At 39.4% G+C, this 10,733-nt stretch overlaps 1 protein-coding gene across 4 annotated transcripts in view; it reads left to right on the top strand.

The window, feature by feature from the left end:
* Positions 1–523: 523 nt before the first annotated feature.
* Positions 524–10,733, top strand: part of nin (ninein) — a 70,827-nt gene continuing 60,617 nt past the window's right edge. For 3 of the 4 annotated variants that reach the window (XM_004917168.4, XM_004917167.3, XM_018096700.2), the window contains exon 1: positions 630–895. The gene's annotated coding sequence lies outside the window, so the exon portion shown is untranslated. Of the gene's footprint in view, positions 896–10,733 lie in introns of all 4 variants that reach the window. The other variant, XM_002936591.5, reaches the window with a different exon arrangement.

Here is a 10,733-nt window from a genome sequence, read left to right on the forward strand (position 1 = left end):
AACAAAAATATAATAGAAAGAGTGCCGCACACATAGGGACTTGATACAAAAGAAAAAGTGGTTTTATTGAAAAATTTTTTTTATATATATATATATCCCACTTACACCATTTTCCTACCCCTACTGCACATTTTGGAGGACATTCTACCACATGGTATTATTGGGCCCAGTATATTGGGGCATTCCTGCATGGCCCAGTTAAGACTGTCTAAAATGTGTATTTTGAAATATGCACTTCTATTCACCAAAACCCCCGATACTTTTTGAAGAGTATCTAGACCAGTAATTCCAATAAAAAAGCCTGCATTGTTCTTGGCAGAAAAGTAATACAGATGCTATAATGCTCAACATGATACAAGTAATAGGTCAGAACATGCCCAGTAACAAGTAGTAGCGCATTACAATGCCTGCTTTAGGGCATAACAAAACTGAAGCATTCTTCTGACATGAGATTTATTCAAGAGTCGATCAACCTCCAGCTCTTTCACTTTTTAAACCCCACTCATTCGGTCGGGGGGTTGGGTTGACCTTAGGTCGCAGCATCCGAGTAGCAGACGCACCGCTCCCTGCCCTGCTGGCTGCGTTCTGTGGCAGCTCCCCGTGTTTGCCTGTGGGGGGAGCGTGTGCGCCTTCTCTCTGGGTTCCATGTCTTTCCCACGCCTACAGACGTAAGGTCTCTCCTCCTACTGTCTCTGACCATTCAAACAGCTCAGCTAGAGATCGGTGGAAGGGTAACCGGGCTGTGGAGACCAGGGGACCAGAAGCTCACCAACTCCAGCATCCAGTCCCCATTCCCCCGGCCCCGTCACCGCGCTACACAGGGCAGCTCTCCGCACACACAGCCCCAGCCCCGGGATGGAGTGAGAGCGGATCTTCTGGCGCAGGAACAAGAGGGGTATGTAACGGTTTTAGAGGGGAGGGCGGTCTCTGGTTTAGGGAAGCCCAATCTGTACTTGTGATCCAAATGCTGAATCAGCCAGGAGCCAAGCCCAATGCTCGCGTTTCTTGTGCCGCTCATCTCACATGGGCGCTTGTGGCACAGAGCTGTACTTACCCGAGCGAAAATAGAGGAAACCAGAGTGGTGTCTGGCCAGGAAATCACTGTGCCATGCTATTGTCAGGGAATGGGATACAGGCTCTTAGAATGCATGCTACGTTTAGAGATCATGTACCACTGCCAGGGGCACCTAATGAGCATGTTTGGTGATGAGTAGAGATCTTGTGCCACTGCCAGGGGCACCTAATGAGCATGTTTGGTGATGAGTAGAGATCTTGTGCCACTGCCAGGGGCACCTAATGAGCATGTTTGGTGATGAGTAGAGATCTTGTGCCACTGCCAGGGGCACCTAATGAGCATGTTTGGTGATGAGTAGAGATCTTGTGCCACTGCCAGGGGCACCTAATGAGCATGTTTGGTGATGAGTAGAGATCTTGTGCCACTGCCAGGGGCACCTAATGAGCATGTTTGGTGATGAGTAGAGATCTTGTGCCACTGCCAGGGGCACCTAATGAGCATGTTTGGTGATGAGTAGAGATCTTGTGCCACTGCCAGGGGCACCTAATGAGCATGTTTGGTGATGAGTAGAGATCTTGTGCCACTGCCAGGGGCACCTAATGAGCATGTTTGGTGATGAGTAGAGATCTTGTGCCACTGCCAGGGGCACCTAATGAGCATGTTTGGTGATGAGTAGAGATCTTGTGCCACTGCCAGGGGCACCTAATGAGCATGTTTGGTGATGAGTAGAGATCTTGTGCCACTGCCAGGGGCACCTAATGAGCATGTTTGGTGATGAGTAGAGATCTTGTGCCACTGCCAGGGGCACCTAATGAGCATGTTTGGTGATGAGTAGAGATCTTGTGCCACTGCCAGGGGCACCTAATGAGCATGTTTGGTGATGAGTAGAGATCTTGTGCCACTGCCAGGGGCACCTAATGAGCATGTTTGGTGATGAGAAGAGATCTTGTGCCACTGCTAGGGGCACCTAATGAGCATGTTTGGTGATGAGAAGAGATCTTGTGCCACTGCTAGGGATACAGATACTGCCATTGCATGGTTTAACGGATCTCTTGGCACTAACTGGGAGACATAAACTTTAAAGGTCATGGGGATTGGTAAAGGGCTTGTGCCAGGGGTTTATGCAGTGGCTGTGCCAGGATGAATACACAATATACTCTTGGTACTACTAATGTGCAGCACTAGCTTCTACTGGACTGGGAAACTGCCTCAGTGGTTCAGTGAAGCCACACAACTGTTGTCACTATGGAGTTTCTATGCTGATTTGCAGTTGCCATCATACTTCTCTCCCTGCTTAATGAATAACACAGTGTATAGCACTGCCAAGGGTAGTGGTGTGTATTTATAGTGAAATCATACATCGGATATTTAAAAAATATAGCAGCTGATGTAACCAAAGAGTTAAACCCATAATCTGCCCTTTTTGTTGGCTGGCATGGGAGCTGTAGTCCAGAAAGGGAGTTTGACAGTCCCTGTATTCGTTCTGCAGCCTGTAGCATTATTTCATTACAACAGTGCATGTGATCCATGGGGGCTGACAGCAAAGAACCCTTGGGTGCTGTGCATTTCTCTCTGGGAATTAGCTGTTTTTTTCTGGCTAGGCTGGCACAGTTAGTTGCCTGGGCTTGTGGATGAGCTCTGGTGTAGTTAATTTTTCCTTTAACGCTCCCATCTGCTTCCTTTTATTGTCACTTTCAACAAAGTATGGCCATGAATTTCCAAGGGAAAGCAAACCACTTTTCCAAATGTTTTGCTTGTATCCAGCCCATTAACCCTTTTGCTGACATCATTTCTTGATTGTTGACCCATCTAGTTAGCTGCTTACTTTTTCTAGAAGCAAAAGGTAACACATTTAAGGTGACTTTCTGTGAAAAAAAATAACTTTTAACCCATAATAATGCATATGAGGGGACATTTTATGATCACTCCAATGTGTGCAAGAGGTTGTATGTCATCATATCAGCCATATGGTATTTGAGATTTTCTGCAGTTCTCTGGATTACAGGGGGGGTTTAAACTAATGAACATATCAGACCATTTCTGTGTGCAGCTGAGCCTAATATTTGTTTGCCCCAGACACAAAAGCTTCTCTCTTATATGTGTTTAATATATGGGTTACAGCAAGAGCTAATCTCCCTCCGTAAATAGGGTCATAGGGCTTGGGTATAATTATACTGAATGCAATCCCACTGAGTACTGTCTGCACACTAATGTTTGTTTCAACAGAGCTGTAGGCAGGGTGTGAAGTGTTTGTGTTAGTGGTAATGGACTTGTTGTGGCTCCTAACACACCTCAGTTGCTAGGGGAGGTGAAGCTTTGCTTTGTGTCTCCTTCAAACAAGCACAGGCAAATTACTGGTAAATGAATGCTACATGTGTATGCTCATAGACAAATGTCCATTAAGAGCCACCAGCTGGCAGACAATAGAAACTGAGAGTGACAAATAAGAACTAACTTGCCCACATCATGTGTTCCTTCTCTTTTATCCATAAAGCACCTACTGGCTTTAATTTCTTGATAGCCTTGGGTGCATCCATGGCACTCTGGAATTTTTTTTTCACTTTGCCTCTAGCATTCTAAATGTGTGCTTTTTCCACTAAAGTTCTATTTAATAATGGAGGTTAGGTTGCAAACCCTTAGAACTATGCTGTTATTTCCTTTTGCTCTTATTGTATATTGTGGCTTGGATATCAGCTGATGAATCCATTGCAGAGTGTAAAAATTATATTTTCTTTAAATTAATTATATATAAACACTGTTAATGTTCACTTTGATTTTATTGTTACTATTTTATTGGTTCATCTTAAAAGCAGATCATTTGTTTTCATTGTGTTTTTTCCATTGCATGATCCAACTATGTTGCATGCCATTGTCCTGAAGCAGACAAATAATAGGTTGCTTTCACTATTATCTGCCTGCATACACATATGAACGTATAAATGCTCATCCCTAGAAAAATAGGTCTTATTGGTTAGTTGCATGATAATAAATGGGTAGAAAGTTGACTAGATGTTTGCACTTCACAGAAAAAAAACAAAAAAAAAAAAGCGTTAGATTTGGTAGAGCAGCAAATCATATTGAATGAGTGAGTCGCTCATGTAAATCAGGCTTTTGTCTCTTTTCAGAGCTAGATATACACAGTGCTTGGGGTAGATAGGATATGCCAAGTGCAGCTGATTACCATTTACATTGCACGGATGCTGTTCACTTCCTAGACATGGCTTTGGTATCCATTCATTGCTTTGATCACTAAAGCTCTTTGTTTACACAGACTTTGTCAGAGCATTATCTCGTCATTTCCACTAGAAACATAGCTCACAATATTTCTATTTTTCTATTCAGGAACGTTCTCATATAAAAATGACTATTTTATGCATTTAAAAAAAAATATATTTACTAGTATTTAGGCATAGCTATTTTTATAATGGTCCTCAGAACAACACAGACTTTATATAGGTAATCGGGTCCCACAAAGCAGGACTGCCTAGGCCCCCTGAGATCATGCTGAACATCTTGGAAGCTTCTTACAGGCAGCTTCAAGGCTTATGGGTCACTATGAATGCTGGGAGCAACAAAAGGAGTAGTTGTAACTCCCTATTGAATAGAATTGTTAGCTTGCAATTAAACAATTCTGGAAAGAATTTAAGATGATATTTAGGCTAATTGATATAATTCAGAGGAAACACATTTTCATACTGCCACATGTTTGTTTTTAAAGCGCTTAATATGTTACAATTAGTATTCAGAATTATGTTGAATATTCAGAACAGGACTGTTATTTTCAATGCTGTTTGCATAAATTTGCCGCTCTTTATGCTCTTGTTTAGAGACTTGCTGCCAAGGGGGTAGATCACAAAGAATAGACCTCTTTATTGGAAGAACACTTAAGATGATTTAGCATTAAACACAGGAGAATGTTTCATATTTACAAGCACTGTGTTGGTAAAATGACTAATGATGTTTTACTGAAGTCTAGCAAAATATTTTAGCTAATAGTTTCAGGCTTTGGAAGAAAGCAGTCTGGTTAATTTGAAATGAAATACACATCATTCTTCTTGCCCAGTCAGGATCTGAAAGAAAATATATCGCCCTGCTGAGAGTTGAAACAATTATTTATGTTATTTATAATATGTGTATGCCCAATACATTGTTGTAAACATTAAAGCAGTCTGCCTGAGAGTCTGGGAAATAAGCCTTTATAATAATTTGCTGCTCTTTCCCCCTTTTCTGCCCACAGGCTCAAAAAGATTATTTGCACACAAATGCAACCAATAATCAGTAGCTTTCATGCTTCTCACCTATGAATGCTATTAACCAGATCTTCTTGGAGGCAGGCAGCATGGGCAGTATGATAGTGGCTGAAACTTATTAACTTATTAGATACATTTCCAAAAATGCAAAATGCAGCCTGCCTGCATAGTCCCACTGTCACTAGTGACATAAATATAGAAATATATTATTTAAGTGTAATAATGGTCTGTATGCATCAGTAATAGATTTAAGTTTTCTAGACATGTGACTGAACTGTATATTCTTATCTATACAGGTTTGAAACCTGTTTTCCAGGATGCTTGGGACTTGGGGTTTTCTGGATATTTCCATTATTTGGATCATTATACCTTACGTCAATTAAAAGAAAATCATTTAAACATTAAATAAACCCAATAGGGTTGTTTTGCCTCCAATAAGGATTAATCATCGATCGTTAGGATCAAGTACAAGGTACCATTTTATTATTAAAGAAAAAGAAAAGAAAGAGAAAAAGAAAATCATTCAAAAAAATGATTTCATTAAAATTGAGTCTATGGAACACACACAAACTGTGCACTTCCAGTGAGAGGACTTTATCAGCTGTCATCTGCATGACTTTGTCAAAGAAAATTGTGACCATCAGAATACTGAGCATGCCAGCTACTGTTGAAACAACTAGGAAAATTACCAACACGTGAAATTATGGTACATACTTTTATAAACAGCACAGTGTTATCTAGTGGGCAGGAATGGATTATTGGTAAATGGGCCCCCTTTTTTTTTTTTTTCTTTACTTTCTACATACTTATCAAACATACATATCAAACTTGTTTCCTTATAGTCAAAACGTCTTGCTTTGACGTTTCAAAGCTGACACCTCCTTGCCAGTACCATGTCTGCATTAAGTGTATTCCTAATTTATCTCTATGAAAAAAATTTACAAATAGGCCAATAGGTGTATTTGGACCATAATATAGCAGCATTAAGTGTGCCAAAGGCCTAAAGCTGGCTATACACAATGATATCCGCTATTTGATTTGTCACCAAATGAGCAGATCTCTGCCTAATTTGGCCACCCAAGCTGTAGACCAGGGATCCCCAACTTTTCTTTACCCATGAGCAACATTTAAGTAAAGATTTAAAAAAAAGATGGTGAACAACACAAGCACAAAGACCAATAAGGACTCATATTGGTCTTTATGCCTCCAAAACATGCCTACAAGTCAGAAATTAAAAAATGGGCACCAAATTTGAGGCCAATGGGAGCAACATTATGTTGCTCACTAGCCACTGGTTGGAGATGGTCTAGACAATATTAAGGCATATAGAGACCCATCAGCCAAGGGCAGGATCAGCGTGTTGATTTGCTTATTACCTGACGGGCGGGCCACATACATGACCCAGTAAGCTAAAGGGGGAGTCAACAGCATTTATCAGCCTGTTTATGGCCAACTTTAAGGACTGTGTTTTAGAAATGAATGTAAAACACAGTTCACATATTTCAGTCCACAGTTGGTAGATCCCAAGTACAACTGTATTGTTTACAGCACCTTACAAATATATCAGCTTCTTACAAATGTATCAGATATTTAAAAATGATTAGCAACCTATGTATGATAGCAAGAAGAAGCACTTTAATTTGTTAGTTATAAAACTGATTTGTAGATAATCAATCCAAATGTTGCTGAGTCTGACAGCAGTTATTCCTTTTGTCATGTGGCCAAGCATTGTATGGTCTTCAGCACCAGGAAGCAGTGACCTACATATGTCTGGTATTGGCAGCAGTCACTGGCCAAAAATCAGCTATTTCCTGGACATGGACCACTTCATTATTCATTTTTATTCTGCGGAAACTTCTCAATAAAAAATCCCTTCTGTTGGTTTTATATCTTTTCCAATGTTATTTCCCCATTGCACTAATGTTCATGAATTTTTGATAGTATATGTGATAAATTATGATCTAGCTTAGCATTTAAACAAAACAGTGAGCAGAGTCGTCTAATCCCATAATTTTATTGTAACCCTTTTTTGTTAAATTCCGTTTGTTATAAATTATTATAAAGGGCGATATACCTTGCTGGCCCTATATAAATAAAGGGTGGTGATGTTCTGTTGTAGCTTGTGAAGGAAATCAGAACAAATATTACTGATCAGCTTTCAAAGGGCTTTTAATTTTTTGTTAATCTTGTGACTAGCATTTACATACTACTAACCAATTATGCTTTATTGCTCAATTTCTTAGTGGGCTTCCAGTCCAGGGTCCTGAGTAGAATAATTTGATGAGCACAATATATACCAACAGCCTACCAGTGTTAATCTATCATTTTTACATCAATTAAAGGAACAGTAACACCAAAAAATGAAAGTGTATAAAAGTAACTAAAATATAATGTGCTGCTGCCCTGCACTGGTAAAAGTTGTGTGTTTACTTCAGAAAGTCTACTATAATTTATATAAATAAGCTGCTGTGTAGCCATGGGGGCAGCCATTCAAAGGAGAAAAGGCACAGGCACATAGCAGATAACAGATAAAACACTATTGTTCTCTACAGAACGTATCTGTTATCTGCTATGTAACCTGTGCCTTTTCTCCTTTTTTCCAGCTTGAATGGCTGCCCCCGGGGCTACACAGCAGCTTATTATATAAATTATAGTAGTGTTACTGTAGCAAACACACCAGTTTTACCAGTGCAGGGCAACAGTACATTATATTTATATTAATTTAAAGCTCTTTCATTTTTTGGAGTTACTGTTCCTTTAAATACTTGCCACACTTCTGAAATCACCAACTGTGCTACATCACTTCACGTTAAATGAAAGAAAACCAAGATTATTTTAATATAATTGTAGTTCCATATACGGCTACATTACTAAAGCAATTATGTTAATGTAATTTGTTGCAACCAGTGTAAGAAATACAGTATATTTAGTTGGGCAAACCATATTTGTTACCAGTCTGTAAAAGTTAATTTGATCCAAATTGCTGGCTCTGAAGGGTAACCTCACACCCATGATTACTTTGGTTTAAAGCTTTTGCATGGTAATGCATTCTATGTTTTTGGTCTTTGAGAATTTTGTTCCATCTTTGCTTGACAGAGTTAGCAGTTTGGCAGTTCACACAAGTAAGCAGTATGACAGTACCATAAGTAATTTCTGAATGTCTCTTAGGATATTTGAATACCAAGCATTTTAATCGCTGGAGGTTGAATCCCACAGGAATGAATAGAAAGTGGGCAAGTTTTTCAGTGCTAAAATCTAATCTCACATTTTGATAATTCTGCCCCTTAGTGTGGCAGTGCTTTGTCATCTAGGTGGCATATACTGACTGACCCCTATAGGTATCCAGTTAACTGGCCTGCAGGACGAATAGACTAATAAGATTTGGTTGGCTATACACAGGATTTTGCCATTGTTCTGTTCATTCAGGTCAGCCATTTGAATGATCCGATCTGACAGGCGGCAAAGAGGAGCTGTTGATGCATTGTATGCTTTCCATGCACATGTCAACATGGTGCATGAGTGATGAAGTTTCCAGTTTGCACAAGTCAACTGTGATCTGACTGGACTTAATGTCAAAAGCTGAACCCCATGCAGACACCTATGCCCAGACGATCAGACAGTATAGTAGAAATTGGGCAAACAGCCCAAACAAAACTGGGCCAGTGTGAGGGAATACAAGTGGCCATAGGCTTCAGTCACCCTTCTCCAGGTGGTAATGCAAATTGTAGCTTAGTAATGCAGATTCACACCCTTTCCTTTGCTTTTCTAGTCCCTTAATACTGAGGACTCAACTAGGGGTAGGCAGAAGAGGCACATGCCTAGGGTGCAATGGTGGGTGGGTGAAGCGTTGTTAGTGGGACTTTAAGGACAATGAAAGGTTAATCTAAATTAAAAGTAAGACTAAAGGCATTCTTTTTAAGTACTTACTGTATATCTAAATTTCCAGATCCCTGCTTGCTTCTCTGAGATATGGTGCTGGCAGCCTACAGCAGTGTGAAGACTACAGTGACATCACTGAAATCTCTCTCCCCTTCCTGTAGGTGCCAGCGGCAGCCTTCCTATTCTCTGAGCATGTGTGTAACTTGATCCTGTCTCCTGTTCTGAGCTACACATGCCCACCAGCCAATCAGAAGCGGATCTGGCAGAGGGGAGGGGGGGGAGCAATGAAACACATGTGCAGTATGAAGCAAGGAGGGAAAGGAAGGGAGAATACCTTTTTAGAGATGGCTGCCTGTTCTAGAAAATGTGAAGTAAGTGTGACTGAGTAAATATTTGATTAGGTGAGCCAAAAGTGTGACGTTTTTTACTAAACAATTGGAGGACTATTGGGTAGTATGCTTTTTATATTTTGACTTGCATTCTCCTTTAAGGAGTCAATTTTTTTTTTCTATAATTTTTTATTGTTTTTTAGAAACAAAATAAACATTTCACGTTACGTGAATCAAGTTGCATATTTTTTTTAACAGTTGAATAATATTGTCATAATGCTACATATTATCTTTATATAGAGATACAGTTGTCATTATCTTATTTGTGATACTGTGTGCCAGTTTGGAAAATGGCAATGACAAATATATTTCCATAATAACAGAAGAGAAAAAGAAAAGGTAGATAAGAACAGAGGAATATATTGTTCAATTGTACATAGTTCAATTTAAGAACACTTTACTACTATTTGGTTAAATAGATAGTAACTGGGTAGGAAGAGTCCCTCCAAATTTGTAGTTGCCAGATTTTAAGAAACAATGGATATTTATCTAGTGTGATACTGGTTAGCTTTTCATTTATAAATATCCAGTCAATTTTGGGCTTAAGTAAATTATAGTTTATAGAAGGGGATTTCCAAGATCTCGCTAGGACTTGTCTTGCAGCCAGAAATATCTGATTAATTAGTCTCCTTTGTGTGTTTGTCAACCCTTGAGCTGGTGCTCCCATTAATGCAACATATGGGTCTTTTTGCAAATTGACATTTAAAACTGCAAATATCATGTTATATACCCGTATCCAATATCTAATTGCTTGTGGACAAGCCATTGTCCCTGGTATAGAGCATCCCCTAAAACAATTCTCACTAGTGTTTGGATAAATATGTGATAATTTCTTTGGTGTGAGATACCATCGAAAGAGCACTTTATAACTTGCTTCCAATAAAATAGTGTTGTTTGAGCTTTTTCATGTATTTTCCCATAGTTTCTTCCAGTCGGAATCTTCAAGTGTTTTACCTAATTCCTTATTCCAAGACTTGATATATTGGAGATCTAATAATTGTTTTGGGGAGTTAATATGTTGGTATAGAATTGTAATAGCTTTTGGAGGAACAATTCCATCTGTGCACTATTTTTCAAAATATGTTTGATTTGTAGATTGAGGTATATACTGCTTCCAACATTGTGATATAATGTGAAGTATTTGGGATGCATGGAAGTATTCCAGATGTGGAAGATTATACCTTTCTCTCAAATAGTCAA

Source organism: Xenopus tropicalis, chromosome 8, assembly GCF_000004195.4.
Source record: "Xenopus tropicalis strain Nigerian chromosome 8, UCB_Xtro_10.0, whole genome shotgun sequence".
NCBI lineage: Eukaryota > Metazoa > Chordata > Amphibia > Anura > Pipidae > Xenopus > Xenopus tropicalis.